This window comes from Jatropha curcas, chromosome 1 (assembly GCF_041381405.1).
Source record: "Jatropha curcas cultivar XTBG-Jc1 chromosome 1, XTBG_Jcur_1.0, whole genome shotgun sequence".
NCBI lineage: Eukaryota > Viridiplantae > Streptophyta > Magnoliopsida > Malpighiales > Euphorbiaceae > Jatropha > Jatropha curcas.
The window spans coordinates 21,197,739-21,210,889 of record NC_143151.1 but is presented as its reverse complement, the minus strand read 5'-3'; the positions used below and the strand labels follow the sequence as shown (position 1 = coordinate 21,210,889).

Genomic DNA, 13,151 nt, shown 5'->3' with positions numbered 1-13,151 from the left:
GGGTTTCCAGCCTATATATCAATACTTGTAATATAAATCAAGCAATCAACAAAGCAATTTTTTTGATGTGGAAGATCAGACTAGCCGCATCCACAGAGCATACTTATAAGTAACAATCACAACACAAGTTAATTTCAATTTAATATTTATCAATTAACTCAACCAATTTTAATTGATTTTATCTTTGATTAAGGTTGAGGGTTCCTGCAACCTTAGCCTGGGATCCCCAGAACTAAGTCAGAGTGTAGAGGGAGAAGAAGAAAGGTGCCGTCAACACGGGCTTTAGATCGTAGCAATTTATAAAATATAAAACTTTATTTAATTACAAAATTTAAATACAATTTAAATATAAAATACAATTTTAAATGATAAACTCAAACTAGTTTATACTTACAAAGAATCTCTAACCTTGAATCCTTACAATCAACGTGGAATGAAGGAGGAGGAGAGGTTCTAAGGTTTTATCTAATCTGAGCTTATGCCTTCACAAAGGGGAGAGGCTCCCTTTAAATAGAAAACAAAAGAATCTTTACTATTTGCCTTTTACTGTTGATGAACAGTACCTTGTCTGCCACCTTACTGTTGACTTTTACTGTGGATGAACAGTACCCTGTCTGCCATCGAATCTTTACTGTTGGTGAACAGTGGGTTGTCTGCCACTGTGCCTTGACCTTTACTGTTGCAAATAGTACCTGGCTGCTACTGTTGAAATAGTAGCTTGGCCTTTACTGTAGATGCATAGTGGTTGGCCTTTACTGTAGATGCATAGTAGTTGGCCTTTACTGTAGATGAATAGTCTTTGGTCTGCCACTTGATTTTATTGAAAAATGGAAGAAGTTGAAGGAATAAGGTTCCTTCTGCCTATTTTACAACGATTCAGAATAAGAAGAGGAGGTTGATATGTCTCCCCATTTCTTTTTTATCTTTTCTTTTTCTTTTATTTTTTCCTTTTCTTTTCTTTTTTCTTTATCTCTTTTTTCTTTCTTTATTTTTTCTTTTGCTTTAGCTTTTTGTCCTGCTTTACTTTTGATTTTTACGGGGGAAGGAATATCATCATTACTACTTTTACTTTCTTCAACTGATGATGATGTTGAAGATGATGATAAAACAATTTTACTTTTACCTTTACTTTTATGACGCGTGGTCTTGGATGATTTACTAGAAGATGCACTGTGGGCTTTACTGGAAGATGGGTTTATGGGCTGATTTGAACTGGTTGAGAGTTGGTTAAACATCTCTTGACAAATCAGTTTATATTCTTCGGGTGTTTTAGCAGCAGCTAAACGGGCCTGACATTGGGCCTTTTGGATCCCAAATTGAGGGTTATCCGGAAGGGCTAATGTGTTGGCATATGTTAAAGCTGGTTTAGATGGGCTGGACAATTTCTTTAAAATCCACTGACGGATTTTTAATTCAGTAGTGGAGTTTTTAAAGGATCCCCACCATTTGATTTTATGGCGTTTTACAAGCATAGGAATCTGGGTTCCTGGGATATACTGGTAGTCGAAATACCATTGATATACCCATGGAGTGAAGAAGGTCATACAATAATACATAAGAGAGGGGATATGAACTTCTTCAGGTTTAGGTTTATAATGGGTTTTAAAATATCGGTAGAGAGAAAGGATATCTTGAGGAATGATTTCCTCGGAAATACCTTTAACCTGCCACCAACGTTTAAACCAATTGGGTATTTTTAAATGAGCACTTATATTTTGATCAAAATATACCAACCACGAATGGGTAGTAGTTGGGTTTTGAATAGAAAATACTTTATCCCAAGCATCTTTATAATCAAAATAATTATAAGTAGTACTATAAACTCCATATGTTTTATATAAATTTTTAAATCTTACTGGGGTATAAAGTGAAGAAGCGGGCCAATCCTTTGGATGAATAACCCGTTTTACTTGAAAAGAAGAATACGAAATTACATTTTTATTTTTAGTATCAAAAGTATGTTTAATTTTTACTGAATCAGTATCAACTAAAATATTATGGTAATATTCCTGAGGTTTTGAAAGATCAGTAGGAACAAAATACCAATCCTCAGGATATAACTGTTTTATAATTTGCCAAGGATTGATATTGTTATATCCATCCTCAACTTCAATTTCAAAATCATAAAGATTTTTAAGAAACCATTTATGTATAGTACTAGTATTACCATTTTTTTTTTTTGTGGCAAATCCACAGCCATTAACGGATTTGATAGCTCTTTACTGTCTACCGTTTGAGACAGAGTAGCCGTACCATGAGCGGGTACGATCGCTTTAGGTTTAGAAGCCATACCTGACTCTTCTGTGGAAGAAGAGGCCATCATCTGCAAAGCCTTTACTACTTCTGGAGATTGAGTTAATTCCTCGATCCATTTTTTAAGGTCTTTAGAGGGAGTTTGTTTACTAAGGGTTTTACTTAGGTCTTCAGAATGCTCAGAAAGAGCTTTAGTGGGTGAGTCTGAGTCTTGTTTACTAGGCGAATCTTGTATAGGGTTCTTCCCTTTATCCTTCTTTCTTCCCATCGTTCTGTAAGAATTCTCGGGTCAGAAAATCCGGAATATTATTAGAATTACCTTTAATATACTCTATGTCAAACTCAAAAATACTTAATATAGCTTGCCATCGAGCAAAAATTTGTTTAGAGGCAAGATTTTTAACATCTTTTTGCAAAACATCTTTTGCAGATTTACAATCAATACGAAGCAAAAACTTTTGATTTAATAAATCAGATTGAAATTTATTTATACAAATAACAATACTTAAAATTTCTTTTTTAATAGTAGAGTAATTTAATTGAGTTTGGTTCCAATGACCAGATGTATACTGAATTATACGTTCTTTACCATTAATTACTTGTTTTAAGATACCACCGTATCCAACATTAGAGGCATCAGTTTCAACTATTTTAAATGCTGTTGGATTAGGGATATAGAGATATGGAATTTCTTTTACTAAGGCTTTAATCTTTTTTACTAACTGTGTATGCTGGGCTGTCCATGGGCCAGCATTTTTCTTTAACCTATCATGTAAGGGCTTTATGATGCAGTTTAGGTTTGGGTAAAAATCTATTACATAATTTAAACATCCAAGAAAACGTTGGAGTTGAGTTTTATTAGTTAATTCATCAGGGAATTTGGACCCAAAGACCATAGTTCTTTCTATGGGCTGGATTATACCCTATTCAATATAATGACCCAAAAATCTAACTTTAGTTTTAAATAAGTCCATTTTAGTTTTACTATGGGCTAACCCATTTTTCTCTATTACCATACAGAATGTTTTTAAATGTTTAAAATGATCTTCTAATGTTTGACTAAAGATTAGAACATCATCAATATACACTATACAGAATTGAGAATGAGGATTGAATATATCATTCATAATTCTCTGAAATTCTGATGGCGCATTTTTTAGTCCAAAGGGCATCACATTCCATTCATACTGGCCAAAAGGAACTGTGAATGCCGTTTTATATCTATCGTTAGGATGAATCTGGATCTGCCAATAACCAGATTTCATATCAAATTTACTAAAAATATTTGCATTATAAAGTTTCTTTAAAAGATCTTTTTTATTAGGAATCGGATATCTTATCCATTTTAAAGCTGTGTTTAAGGGTTTATAATTAATTACTAATCTAGGTACTCCTCGTTCTATTTCAGCATTTTTATTGACATAAAAAGCTACGCAAGACCAAGGACTTCTTGATTTACTAATTAATTTTTTATTCTCTAAATCTTTAATTTCCTTTTTACAATATTCTATAAGTTCAGGGCTCATTTGAATGGGCCGAGCTTTAGTTGTAATGGACTTTTCATCAAAGTCCTTTTCATATGGTAAATCTACTATATGCTGTTTACGGGCCCAAAATGCATTTGGGTGATCAGCACATAGCCTGTTTTCCATAACTTCTTTTAACTTTTTAATTCTATCCTGAATTTCTTCAGTGTTTAGTTGTTCTTTAATTCTTCTTAAATAGGCATTATTTCTTAAGTCTTTTATGTCTTCTTCCTTAGATTTTATTAAAGAATTAATTTCTAAGGTTTTAATAGAATGAGCTTTTAATAAATTTAAATTCTTCCTTCTAGGTTTTTCAGTAAATTCTAACCTAGCCTTACTATTATTTATTTTAAATTTAATGTAATCTTCTTTTACTGAATATGGTGTTATTAAGTTTATAAAGGGTGTGCCTAATATGACCATATAATTTATTTGTGGTGAAAGTAGAAATATTGTTTTAATTTCTAACTCATTATTTACAATATCTGCATCAATTTTACCTACAATTTCTAATTTAGATTTATTTGCTGTAGTTAATTTTTCATGAGTTTCTGACCAATACCTTCGAGGTACTATGTCAGATTTTATACAATTTAAGTCTGCACCTGTGTCAAACAAGGCTATACCATCTATTATAAAATCATTAGATATTTTAAGAGTTATTTTTACCAAATATTTTCTTGAAGTTATTTCTTGTAGAAGAAAGAGGAAATTTGGGTTTATTTCTTCTTCTTCATTTAATTCATTTATTTCATCTTTTATTTCATTATCTGGTTCTTCAGAAGAAGAACTAGATATTAATTGAGTTTCTAAAAGCTTTATTTTTGTAGCATTTAATTGTGCTTGATTTCTTAATTCTTTTTTTACTTCATTTTTTAAGATTTTAATTTCTTTATGTAAATCTTTAAGTGAAATATCTGTTTCTACCTTTTTATTGCGATTTAATATAGTGGTTAAATCATACGTATTAGTTTGAATTTTAGGAGTTATATCTTTTACTTCTTTTTCTTCATCAAAACTTTTAATGAGTTTTTTAAGAAGTTGAGCTTTAATATCATTATCAGTTATACCATTTACTACTTCTAATAGTGTACTTTGATCTTTAGTTAGCATATTTATTGATTTATCTGAAGAACTGGTTGTCGAACCAAGTTCATCAATTTGATAATCACTTTCTTGTATCTCAGATTCTGATGTATCAGAATTAAGATACAATTCGTAGATTTTGTTTACAATTTCTTCATCTAAATGTAATTCATTTAATTTTTTGTTGAATTTACAAAATTTAGATGTGTATCCTTTTTTACCACATTTAAAGCAAGGTAAATCTTTATATGAAGTTTTAGTGGAAGATTTATATGGTTTTTTACCTTTAGATTTTTTATAATGTTTAGGCTTTTCTTTTTGATAATATTTATCTTTACTTGGTTTAGACTTATAATGTTTTTTATAATGTTTTTTCGAGGTTGATGGTTTAGAACATTGACCACTACATTGTTGTGTAGAGGTTATACCATAATCAAATTGTTTACAAAAACTTCCTAGTTCTTGTTTAGTCTTTTTCATCTCATATTTTAGAGTTCTTTGAAGTTTTAAGTCTTGACAAATTTGTAATCCTTCTTTTTGAATTATATTAATTAATTGACCATAGGTTAATTTATTATACTGAATTGGATTACCATATTGTTGTTTTATATAATTCCTAACTCTTTCCCCCAGAAAGTAGGGTAATCCAGCTAAGAATTTTTCTTTCCAAAAAGGTTGATTGGAATCTTCCCTTAACATTAAACGTGTAAGGAAAGTGGTTTTATAAAATTGAAAATCACTTAATTGTCTACATTTTAAATTGCTTAAGAGTTCTTCATTTTTATCTTTTATGTGGGATGGATCTCCTATAAAGTGTAATGAAATAGTGAGTATTAAGGTTGCAACAGCATCCTGAATAGGCTCACCATGTTCATCATATATAGGTTCATCCTCATCATTAATTTGGACAGAATTTAAAATTTCTAAATGTTGTTGTTTAGTGAGATGATAATCCCACCATCCTTTTAGTTGTCCTGTAAATCCCGCAATAAGGATTTCAGCGACTGCTTTATCAGATATAGGTGACTGAGTTTTATAAGCATTTGCAGCCATTGTCATTTGTTGCAAAATACTTAAAATTTTATATTCAGATAATCCATCGATATTCCATTCATATAATGTGTTAGCATTATAATGAAATTGGGATATATATGGAGGTTTATCAATTATTCCTAAATCTGGAGCCCTAGAGACTATCTCTCTATGAGTTATATTGTTTATAAATTGTTTAGCATCATCTGAGTCAGGTTCACTGACGTCAGAGTTAGAAGTTTCTTCTATAACATTTATATTCCTAGAAGCTTGAGGTGTATTCTGAGCTACGTGTTGAGTAGACTCTGAAATTAACTCAAGTTGACTAAGTTGATCTTTTAATGTTCCTAAAAATTTAGAATTTAATTCTTTTTGACTAGATTTAGAAATTTGATAAGGTTTAAACATATGAGATTTTACTATATCTTTTCCCTTTATTTGTTCATTTACTAATGGTTTATCTTGGAGTAAATGTTCAATCTTTTTTAATTGTGTATTTAAACAAATTAAACTCGCATTACTAAAATTATTTTGTTCAATTAATTTTTTATCAGTATCATTTTCTCTAGCTATTTTATATGGTGCACATACTATTTCATTATCTTGATATTTTAATTTACTAATTGTTTTAGGAGGAAAATCACTTTGAATTGTCCTATCATTTACTATCCATTCAGGTCTTTTATCACGAATTGTTATAGGATTTAAACTTTTATTTGAATTATGTTTAATTAATGAGAACCAATCTAAAAACTTAATTTTAGTCTGGGTTTGAAGTTGATGATGTAAATATTCTTCTTTTAATTCATCAAAAGAATGAGTTTTTAATATTTTATTAAATTTCATTAAATTTTTAGTTTTAGTAATTTCTTTTAGAAGATCTGTATTAATTTCTTCTTTAGTTAAAACATTTAATTCTCTATTTATTTCACTAACATTTTCAGTTATAGCTGAAGCTGTTGGTGATTCTGGTGAAGTGTTTACTAAATTTGATTGTTGATTTAAGTAACTGTCAACAGGGTTATAAACTGCCTGTGGGACTGAACTACTATAATCAACTCCTTTCATTTTAAAAGATTGACTAGAATTAGGTATATCTGAAGTAGAATACCTAGGTTTTACCAATGTTTGTAGAATTGGTTTAGGTTCAGGTTCTTTATATTGTGCATAAATTACTGAAGGTAATTTTGGTTTATCATCATCTGTAACAACAGAAGATGAAGATCCTGTATACCTAGAGCTTTGACTTCTATTAAATTTTAATGTTACTTTACCATCTTCAAATTGTTTAATTTTTTGTAAATTGACATTTGGTTTTACCTTTTCTTGTTCCGGAGGGGGAACAATCCCTTCCAAAATCCATTCCTCTGGTAAGGTTATATCCTTCCATTGGATGGTTTTAGGAATCACAGTGTTGGTTTTAGTTAAATCTGTTTGAAGAAATCTTGTTTCTCCAAGTTTAGGTTGTAATTTATATTTCGTACTAAAAGCTGAGTGCATAGCTTTATAATGAATCTTATATATTAAAGCAATAGGAATTGATCCTTGCTTCATTTTATAATTATGCGTTTTAATTTCCAAAACTATAATATCTAAAATGTTTAAATCATTTAATGATATAGTCATGTCAGGGTATACTTCAAATGAAATAGGTCCTTCACTAAGACTAGTTTCAACTGATCCTAGTAAAGAATCTTGAAAGTTTAAAAATCGAGCATCTCTAACTACTGCTAAAATACTAGTGTTTAATCCTTCTCGAGTGAGAGGTTTAATACCAACTTGAATTAATCCTATGTGAATATATTTATATTTTTTATGTTTATGTTGTTGTAAAGTTTTAGATGAAAGCAAAGTTATTCTTTCAAAAGGTTTACTGAGTTGAAAATCTCTTTCTTCGGTTTTAATGACATAATCCGTGTTCCATAAAGGAAATTTACTAATTTTATAAATTTGTTCTTTATCAACTTTAGGTATTTCCCATTCATCAATTGCTTTACTAAAATCTTGTAAAATTAATTCATTTCTGTTAATTATCCTTTTAATTTCTGATGAATCAGAATCATCCGATTTAGCACTATTAACAGATCTACACAATAAATGATCCATTTTATGATATCAACAGGTAGCGGCCACTGCCAGTGTTATACCCTTCACTGCCCAACAAAACTCAAATGACTATTGTAATTATAATATATATATATATATATATATATATATATATATATATATATATATATATATTACATAAATTATTAAAAATAAAAAAAAAATCAATTTGAAAAATCAGAATGAAGATAAATAAGAAAAATATAATATAACAAAATGAACAACACAAAAATACGGGGACAATCATTCAATTAACCTACGGAAACTTATATTCTTCATTAATATTAATACTAAATTGATTTGATTATACACTACTTAGATTCATTTTTATATAATAAAAATCATATTTAAATGATCATTTACAACAGAACAAATAGATTAAATGAAAAAAATAAAATGATCAAAATACAACTCTATCAAGCAACTAAAGAGAGAAAAACAACAAGAGTGGATTAAATAGATTGATGCTCTCAACTCAAAGAGTTATTTTTACCTTTTATTGGTACCTTTTCTTTATGTTCTATCTTCTTCTTTTTTGCTAGGGTTTTTCTTTTTTTCTCTTTTTGCTGGATTTTCGCTGTCTTTTCCTACGTTTCTGCTCTCTTTTCCTTTATCCTCCTTTCACGTTTTTGTTTTCTTTGTTCTTCCTCCCCCTTTTTTAACGTGATATCCGTTATATATATATATATATATATATATATATATATATATCATGCGACTGGATTTTTAATTTACACCTTAGTGTTTGCATTCAATTATGTTTCACTCTCTTAATTCTACACGTTTTCATATTATTCTTCACGTTTTCCTCATCTCACTTAATTTTAATGATTTTCAAGCTAACAATATCTATGGGCTATTTTTTTTTTTTTTTTTTTTTTTGACCAAAACCTGAAACTAATCTTAATTAATTAAGCTAACTTCTAATCATGAGCTAGTATTAACCTTTAACAGTTTTCAGACCCAACAATTTTATTCTCTATCAAAAGCCCAAATATAGAAAAATTATAAACCTACCAATCCGGGAAAATTACCAACGTTAAATTAATTAAGAATTAAAGGATTTTTATCATCGAGCATAAGGGTAAAGATTGAGCATTAACATGAACTATGATAATGAAATAATGATTGCCCCATGATATGAAATATTGTGAATGAAATGTTGATGATGGATGCTTATGATTATAAAAAGGTTATGACGTGAATTGTGATATATATATATATATATATATATATATAATCCTGAAGCAAAAAATATTTTGTTAACGTTAATGCACATATTTTTATTGTTGTGGCATGAATTAAACTGTTTGGAGTATCCCGCCATGCATAATTGTCATTGAATATATTTAGGTTGTTCACTTTTCTACTATTTTCAATTTTGCATGGTTTTATGATTTTTGTATTATAGTATTCTTATTATTGAATTAAACAAAATAATTTTGTATTATTGAATATATACATGTTTTTATGAAAATATGTATGTGAGATTCAATTTCTGAATGCTTGTATTCTTATTATCATGTTTCTTAATGCATTTCTTCGTTTTACCTTCCAAAAAAAATGCTTATGGAATTGATTAAGTTGTATTATTGTAGAATACTTAATATTATATATGACAAAAGAAACGTTCATATTCATAATTTTGTATGTATGGATGTTCAATGAGTAATTTAAATAGTGGAAACAGGTGCAATTAGGCTACAATCTAACTGGATATTTGTCCATACATGGATTTAAGTCGTGATAAACATTAGCTGCACATGAATTTTAAGGTAAAAAAAAAAAAAAAATTATATGTATATATATGACATTGTTGTTATATTTAGTGTTCTGAGAACTAGAATGGCCATTGAACCAGTGAAGGTAGGAGTTCATTGAATTAAAGAATACAATCGAGTTCAATACGGTACAACTGAATTTTATATATAATATTTTAAAATGCATTTATTAAATAAAATTAAAAATATAGGTTAAAAAAAACTTCATATCAAATAAAAAACAATCTCAAATTTGGCTTTTACAAAAAGAATTAAAAAATTAATAAATGATTTTATAGAAAAAGAATAAAATATTACTAAATTTAATACTTAAAAAATTAATTAATTATCATAAAATATATTATATTTTTCACATGTGGCTTTAAAATTAGGCAATTTAATTATTTTTTAATTAACACATTAGGACTTTAAATTTAGATATAAAGAGGTTTAAAAACCAAAAAATCAGCTCACACAATTTTTAAGAGCCTAAATTTTAAAAAGGCCCACATGTTTCAAAATAATCAAGAATTTGAATCGAATTGGTTTTTAATCGGTCCAGTTCACTGATTTTTAGTCCGTTTTCATCCGAATTTTACCGGTTCACTTCGATTTTAAGATTGGCAGTTTTCTTATGCAACCCAGGCCGAATTTGTCACGATCCATTGCCATGGGCCAGACTGACACTAAAGCCCAAGTAAACTTAAGGCCACCGAAATCCGTAATAAACCTTTGACACCAGTAATATCCATTAAGTCCAATAAGGGTATTCACAACACAAACTCTATATGAATATATATACCTGAAAACCAAGGCCCAATTCGATATATCATCACCATCATTCGACAATTATTAATAACCCGGGCTTGTTTTATGATCAATCCATCAGCATTCATAAAAGTATCTATGGAACTTGCCCGACAATATTCAGCACTAAGTTTCATTCACAATTTTCAAATAATTATTCCTCGAGATCAGATATTTTTGGATATCTTATTACATGTATTACTTTCCTAATGTAATTTGCGGATCTCCACAAAATATACAATAATAAGAAAATTCAGTTAAGAAGAGCCTATAATTCAACTAAACTTTATTCTACCTAGCTCTATAGAGGAAAGGATACAGAGCTTCTGGCTAATATAGAGGCAGTAACCAAGATTCTTGAAAGAAATTAAGTGAAGCGGAAGTGAGTATCTCAATTCAGTACATAATACCAAATAATACATGCTCATATAGTCACACAACATGCTCCTAGGTATTCTAAAAGTGAACATTCATTTAAACACACACATGACATATCAACAGCAGCCACAAACAATATCATCTTCACATAATCAAACAAATGGAGATTGGTCTGTAGATCACCAAAACCCTGGACAAGCCGTCCTCACACATGGCGCATCCCCTCATAACATATGCACCAGGGAGCCGATCCCCCCATAAATGGCCGACCGATCTAATCCTCACTTGACCAGCCCTCTCAATATTTATCTATTCCCTCTTTTCTTTTCCATTACCAACAGGAGGCCACCCCGAGGTTTTCTATATAATATATATAATCAAATGCACACGGGGGCGCCGATCTCCCTATACATGGCCGATGGTATCATAGACCGCCCTCAGAAACCTACAGTGACCCACTTCATCTTAATTCCACACAAACAATGCACATCATTATCACAACACATGTAATCAAGAAGTACAATTAAATGCAAGTACATCAAACAATTAAATACTATAATGCAAGTGCACAAATAGACATTCATATGCAAATACAAATAAACATAAAAGCAACAAATGCTAATATAATAATTGGTACTTGGAAAATAAATAAATAAATAGACAAAGCGTTATATAATAATGATTTACGTATAATGCAAATAGTATGTACTGTTTATTATTATTTACAATGATGGATGAGGAAAGCCATAATTTGGATTCTAACTTGTTGGAGCCATGAGGAACTAAAGTGATTCTAATGAAATGAAATTGGAAGGAGAGGAAAAAATTAAATAAAACATTCTCCTAAATAATAATAAAGGATTATCCTAAATAAATCTTACAACCTATTTACAAGTAAAACTAATCTAGATTATGTCAAAATTTCGGCAAAACCTCCCCTAAAAATTGGATGAAACCATCTGCTTAAAACTACAATTCAATAATATATTCTTAAAGCCCATCCATCGGGCAATTCACAACAACTAATCTCATCCGCCATAACCATTATTCATTCATCTAAACATTTACTCAATTCATAATCAATACCAACTAACATCATATTCTTAGTTTATCAAAACGCTATATAATTACATTATCAACATAAAAAAACCACAAATAGTTATTTTTCCCTTATAGTGAACAGCTCAACTCATCCATATTTGAGCTACATGTTAGTACATTCTTTTACTAATAACTAAATTGCATTTTAATTAAGAAGAGTAGTTACTTGTTCTTAGGTTTATAATTTATACTTGGGAGGTATTAAAGTTCAAGGTTATATTTATATAGAACTAAAACTTCCTCAACTTTAACTCACAACAGTAATCGATTCTAGTCAAACTAAATTAACAATTATCTCATTAACTAACTAAGTCTTTCTAAGGTCTCGCTAACTACTATTTCATCCATTTCTGCGATTTTTCAGCTTAGAAGCCTGTGTACCAAATTTGCAATACTTCTTAGTTTATTAACTATTCTTAGTTTACTAACTCTGTTTCCACATATCTGGAATTAAGTAGCTAAACAATTCTATGTAGTTTCTGATTATTAGCTACCTTGTAACAGGTCAGTAATGCAATACAACATTCTGATTTAACTATTAATCGAGGTCAGGTTGCAATTCTAATTGCATATTCGGAATCCACATGACAAATCCAACATTCTGCCTATTCGGGACTATTTAGGTCAGCAGAGTGACGCCGGCCACCGTCAACGTCCACAGTGGCCGGAGGGGTGGCAGGCCCAAAATCTCACCATCATACATCAAACCAAAGCAAGATTTATAAGGAGTTCAATTTTGTGATCAAACTCTAAAGAAAATACCATATTGTGACAAATCCTCAAATTTCACAACTTCAAAACCTAACATTTCAAAGTCCTTCAATTTCTAAGCCTAAAGCTAAACTAATCTAAAGAATACTGAGTAGAAGCAGAAATGACTAGCTTTCGATTTACCTAAGTGAAAGAAACTACCGGAAAGAGGTTGGCTCGCCGGAAAATCGAAGAAGGGAAGCTATCTAATCCTCACAGCTTCGATTTGCGCCTTCGGGCATGGCCAGCTCCCATAGTGTGACGGGCGGTGTGTACAAGGCCCGGGAACGAATTCACCGCTATTGGAGGTCTGTTTGGTGAGAAGGAAATAGTCAGCGGCAAAAGAGGAGCA

At 30.1% G+C, this 13,151-nt stretch overlaps 1 pseudogene; it reads right to left on the bottom strand.

Moving 5' to 3' along the window:
- Positions 1-866: 866 nt before the first annotated feature.
- Positions 867-2,521, bottom strand: LOC149499132 (uncharacterized; annotated as a pseudogene).
- Between the last annotated feature and the right edge of the window lie 10,630 nt (positions 2,522-13,151).